This window comes from Nilaparvata lugens, unplaced genomic scaffold (assembly GCF_014356525.2).
Source record: "Nilaparvata lugens isolate BPH unplaced genomic scaffold, ASM1435652v1 scaffold9438, whole genome shotgun sequence".
Classification (NCBI taxonomy): domain Eukaryota; kingdom Metazoa; phylum Arthropoda; class Insecta; order Hemiptera; family Delphacidae; genus Nilaparvata; species Nilaparvata lugens.
Genome location: NW_024095181.1, coordinates 749 through 6,913, shown reverse-complemented (window position 1 = coordinate 6,913; position 6,165 = coordinate 749). Strand labels below are relative to the sequence as shown.

General features: G+C 33.1%; 1 long non-coding RNA gene across 1 annotated transcript; it reads right to left on the bottom strand.

Annotated features, from left to right (window-relative positions):
• Positions 1-1,171: 1,171 nt before the first annotated feature.
• LOC120349341 lies at positions 1,172-5,852 on the bottom strand. The gene is made up of 3 exons (XR_005570324.1): positions 5,756-5,852; positions 4,751-4,908; positions 1,172-1,311 (listed from the first exon to the last, which is right to left on the bottom strand). It is a non-coding gene; the product is annotated as an uncharacterized LOC120349341 (long non-coding RNA).
• Positions 5,853-6,165: the final 313 nt, after the last annotated feature.

The window sequence follows — 6,165 nt, the reverse complement described above, 5'->3', positions numbered from 1 at the left end:
GACTTTCAGCGAGTTTTCCCAGGGATGAGACCAGGATGTTCCAAATTTCAAGAATCGTTAGAGCCGTTTTCGAGATCCGTTTAACATAAATAACAAGAATAAAAATATACAGAAATTACTCGCTTAATATAATAGGATAGAAGAATATGTTGAATTAAAATATATTATTTATTCTTTTATTTACATATATGAATTTCAACAGAAGCTCAAGTTATTGAGCATAATCAGAAACAAGCAATGTACTCCCATGTAATCTCTATCTATGGTATAATGCTTTCATTCAGTCCTGTAGTGAGGCACGTTATAATGACAGTGGGAAAAAGATAGGAGAACAGAGTTGCCAATTCTCCGCCTTGCCAATGCCTTCTATAGAAGATAGCTGATTCAGTATATCATCATCTCATGTAAAATTACTGATTCATGATAATAATAATAAATTATACTTTGTTAATAAAAAACTATATTTTTCAATAATTTAATCATAAGTTTTCATAGTTGAGATTGAATATTTTGTTGATTTCAACATTGTAAAAAAACGATCTAGCAACATTGCGATCAAGACAAGGATAGCGCTATCTTCTATAATTGAAATCAAATGTCTGTTAATTAATTATATACTTACATTGTTGAAAATGAAAAACGATCTGGCAACGTTGCAGTACTAGAAAGGATAGCGCTATCTGCTTTGACGAATGAAGACAAGGAAAGCAACACCAATGTTAATCAAATACTGCCATTATAACGTGGACCTCACTATAGGTTATATAGGTGAGATTCGTGAAAGAGTGCGACCCAATCACGGCCTTAGAGGAGGAACAAAGAAGATTTCTTTGATGGCCACTCCACATTCAATAGCCTATCTGATGGACTGGATATATTATGTATTAATTTGAATAAATTGTTTTCAGTTACCATTTATGTTTGTTTTTTTATGTTTAATTTTATACCTTGAGACAAGGGATCATTCCCATATTAAGATCCTCAAGAAGTGAATATGGAAATGAATACTGATCGATGTCTTGGAAGCCATACGCTAAATAAATAAATAATGGGTGAGATGATGTGGATAAGATATGAATGAATTTATAGTTTCAGGTAGGTTTTGAACCCGCGGGCAGTGATACCCGAAGCAAAAACCAACAGCTGACAACTAACCTGAATCAGTAGTGAACCCCATGACGACACAGTAGAGCCAGAATCTCGGAACAGCTTGTGCAGTCGCGGCTTCGGCTGACGAATCATAGCTAGTCGTCTCAGGAGCACTGCTATCACTGGTATCAACATTCCCAGGTTACCTGCACTGCTGGACGCCTGAAATACCATCAAATTTCTAATAAAGTACTCATTCAATACTTTAATAACAGTTTTAAAATCTAGAACAAAAAAATACTATATCAAAGGACCTGTCTGGTTTAGGTATGGTGTCAAAGCTGGCTATAGAGGTCCACGTTATAATAGCAGTGAAGAAAGATAGGAGAAAAACGTTGCCAAGTCTCTCCATTTTGCCACTGACTGTACACAGCTGTTACTGAATTCATCCCATTAAATTTGATCTAATAATAATTATCATTTCCTTAATAGAATAATCAATTAATGTCAAATTAATCAAGAAAATTTATTTTTTCATAATTTGATTCAAAAATTTGTTTTTATAACTGAGATCAGATTTTTATTTTTATACAAACCTGAAATGGCTAATTTGAAAAGCTGTGATCGAACAATCGAAAACAGCAGAAATTAAGTTATTTGGTGGTTATTCTATTCCAATTTCTTTAAAAAATAACAGAAAAATAGAAATCCTTTATAAAATAAGTAGTTTCAATGAAATAATTCTATAATACCTTTCAATTATTATTTATACCGGTACGACTAGGTCTAACCTAAACGTGTAGGCTAACTGAAGCATATGGATAAAGTCTAGGATGGTTAGTTATCAACTTTTAAAATGTCATTTTAGGTATTTTAATTTGTGTTTCTTATACGGTAATGTCTAAAAATTATTTCATTGTTTCAAAAATACATTTTAAATCAATTATACGACTTGTGTACCAAAGTATTTTGATAGATGAAGAAAAAAATGGCGGCTGAGAATTGTTAGTTTACTTTTGTACTGTAAAAAGTAAAAATAAAATATTCTGGCAACTGACAACATTGCAAAGTTAGAGAGAGATAGCGCTATCTGTTTTGTTGTATGATAGAAAAGGACAGCAGCAGTATTGTCAATTGTACACTGCCATTATAACGTGGACCTCACTATATATCAAAGGACCTGTCTGGTTTAGGTATGGTGTCAAAGCTGACTGTTGTCAAAGCTCTCAGGTTGCACCTGATTATTTCAGGGCCTCTCACGTGACTTAGGGACTGGTTTTAGCATAGAGAAAAGAGTATATTGTTACTGTGTTACTGTTTTGGCCGGGTGATAGTGTAAGAACGGCAGAGACTACAATAGTTACATCGCTCCAAAACTACTATAGTGAGGTCCACGTTATAATGGCAGTGTTTGATTAGCAATGGTATTGCTAACCTTGTCTATCATTCAACAAAGCGGAAAGCGCTATCTCTTTCTTGCTTTGCTCTGTTGCCAGAACGTCTTTTAACGGAATGTAGAATGGTGAAGGTATGTAGAAGGAATGTAGAAGGAATGTAGAAGGAATGTAGAATTAATAATCAATTAACAAAATATATCATCTAATAATGACATTATTGAAATTCTTGTTTAATAAATTTAATGATTATTTTAAACAAGAATGAACAGTTAATATTACATTAATAAACCTGTATCAGCTACCGTATATAGAAGGCATTGACAAGACAGAGGATCAGCAAAGTTTTTTTTTCTCCTATCTTCTCACTGCCATTGTAACGTGGACCTCACTATAGAACAAATAGCCTACAATTATCGAAGGACCTGTCTGGCTCATCTATGGTGTCGAAGTTCTCAGATTGCACCTGATAAATCACCTGATTTCACCTGATAATTGCACCTGGGCATCTCACGTGACTTAGGGACTGGTTTTTAGCTTAGAGAAAAGATAGCATAACAGATATCTAATGGTATAGGTAAATTATGTTTCAAGTTTTTTGTTAACTCAAGACGATAACTGTTGACTACAGTCTATTTTTACCGTGTTACTGTTTTGTTAGGGTGAGAGTGTAAGAACGGCACAGTTTTTATCTATTTATTCGATAAAAAACATAGAAAGGCTCACATACAAACTCCAGCACGAGCCTTAATGACATATGTGATAGTATAACAATACAATTAAAAGGAAAACAAAAGAAAATTATATCGCACTTCATTAAAATATTCACAACGATTCAATATAACCATAGAGAAAACAATAGCGTAAGTAGATATCCCATGGTATAAGGCGTTTATGTCACAACTTTTACTTTTATCTCAAGCCGATACTGTCGATTATTGTCGATTTTTACTATTTTGTTGGGGTGAGAGTGTATGAACGGCACAGTATTGATTTGATTGATTGATTGAGTACTTTATTTATGTAGATTACAATATATACTGGCTTATACACTTATATACAATAGCTTACAATACAGCAAAATTATGGATGATTTACAAAATATAAATTAAGAAAATAATTATTGAGCTGTATATAATATAAAAAAAAACAATTTGTAATAACTATAGATAAAATAGATAATATTTTATCTATTTATTTATTTATATTTATTCGTGGACAGAATCACAAATCATATAAATTTGATTAGGAAGGAACAACAGGCTTGGCCCAAATCTATTCCATTCCCAATTTTGATAAATTAATGAAATGTCCAAAAAAAGGTTACGATCTACATAAATTGGCGGAGCTTTGGACATATCAATGTCCATTCTTTGGAAAGAATATCGAAGTATTCTTTCCACTAACTCTCTACAAAGTATGAGAGACTACCAGCGTCACACAGCTTCACGGGAAAGAACTACTGGACTATCGGCTTGAGATAACAGTAAAAGTTCGACATTCAAGTCCTATACCATGGGATATCTACTTAGCTATTGTTTCTCTATGATATAACTAATAAGATTAGATGAGAACGATATTTGGGTTAGATTTCGGAAAGTTAGTAAAGGGGTATAGTATGAAAAATATGTAGGGCTATATACAAAGAAAGAAGAAACAGTTGATAAAAGAAGAGTTAGTAGAGCTCAAAAATAATAATTCATTCATCAATTGAGCAGCTTAATTTTTCACAGACTTTTGAAGTATTGTAGCGGCCATAGAAGGGGTCAGGAATGAGTTTAGTCTATCGCTCTATTTAGGTAGGAATTGCAATGGTGAGCGGCTCTGACAACGGTATTTAAAATAGCATATTAAGTCTTGGTCTATTGCATGGAACATGTTAATTTAACAAATTGATGAATCTGGCATGAATATATTATTATTTAGAATTTCATATAGTAACATTAATGCTCTAATGGATCTTCTGATTTTTAATTTTGGACTTGAAAATTTTAGACTAAAATTGTATGAGAGACTACAATCGCTCCACGGAAACAACTACTAGAACTATCGGCTTGAGTTAACATTGAAAATTGGAACTTAAACCCCTATACCATAGGATATCTTCTTATGCTATCTTTCCTCTATGGTTGGACCTACCGAAATTTATCTCAAACGGTACTACATTCGTATTTACTTACTTGACCTTGGTTGTCCAACAATAGTTGAATTTAATATTTTTCAATGTGTTTTATATAATTAATCAGTTTTTACTTTTTTATTAGTACCTTATTTGAGGCAGGAGCCTTCTCAGATGCCCGCTTCCCCTCCAATCCTAGCTGCCGAAAAGTTCTAGAAGGCGAACAAGCAGTTCGTTCATTTCAGAGTCACCCTGTATTTGGCAGCTATATTCGCCAATGCATTGATAACAGCTCCTGATACATGTCTATGAAACAATCATTCAAATTATTCTACATAAGTTTTATTCGAAAGAGAAAACAAAAATATTCACTTGTTATAAAATTATTGTACAGGTTCTTCATTAATAAAATTATTGAGAACTTTACAAGATAACAGACTGAACATTTAGTACATTGTTAAAAATTGACTGAATGTTTTTTACCATAAACAAAATTGCATTGACAATAGTCACAACTTAATCTAGATACAATAATGTTGATATTCGTATACAAGTACACGTTATATAATATTATAAATTAAAATACAAATAGGATACTTCAATACCAGTAATTCTGTGAACAGTAGACCTCACGCAGTATTCTCATCCCAAGTACCTGATTGAAACTATAGACCCTAGGAAATACATCAATAGACTGGCTTCTCCACACATCTGTGTAATCACTTGTCAGCTGATTTATGATGAATAATTCTATAGTCTGATTTTTTCTCTATATTGGCGTATGAAGGAGGCTCCTTTTTCCTTTTATATTATCCTGAAATGCAAAATTTCGAAAAAACCTTGTTATATAATATACGTCGACGAGGAATTTAAAAGGAACATACCTGTCAATTTCACATGAAAATCTATTACCGCGTTTCGCCGTAAATGCGCAACATATAAACATTGAAACATTTAGAGAAATGCCAAACTGTCGACTTGAATCTTAGACCTCACTTCGCTCGGTCAATGATAACTAAGGATAAAAGTTACAGACCAGCATTTCCTCTATTGAATACAATTCAATTATAAATCACTACTAATTTGAAAATTACAGAAATTAACAAATCCTGAAGTTAAAGTCAAAATGATAAGCAAGGATAACATGGCTTACCTATATTGGTTGGTTCTGTCATTGCTGTAAGCGGCATTACTGGCTTCCACAGTTATCATCACGAACATTCTCATGATTTCTTCATAGATATTCAGCTGGAATAGACAACAAATAATATTATAAAACAGCTAATATATAACAGAACTTATAATTAAGAATTGAATTGCATAATATCGTATACTTCTCATACAATAGGATGACTTAAATGATACTAACGATAATATACAATAGAACAGATGACTTAGGAAAAAACCTCGACTTGTGAATAGGCCTATCCCAAGACAACTAGCCTATCATTTCCCTTGGTTCATTCATGTTAAGCTCGTACACATATTCGTGCTTCCAACCCGCACCGAGCACGCTCCTCCCTCGTACCGCCCTCGTACCGCCTCGTACCACCATCGAACCAC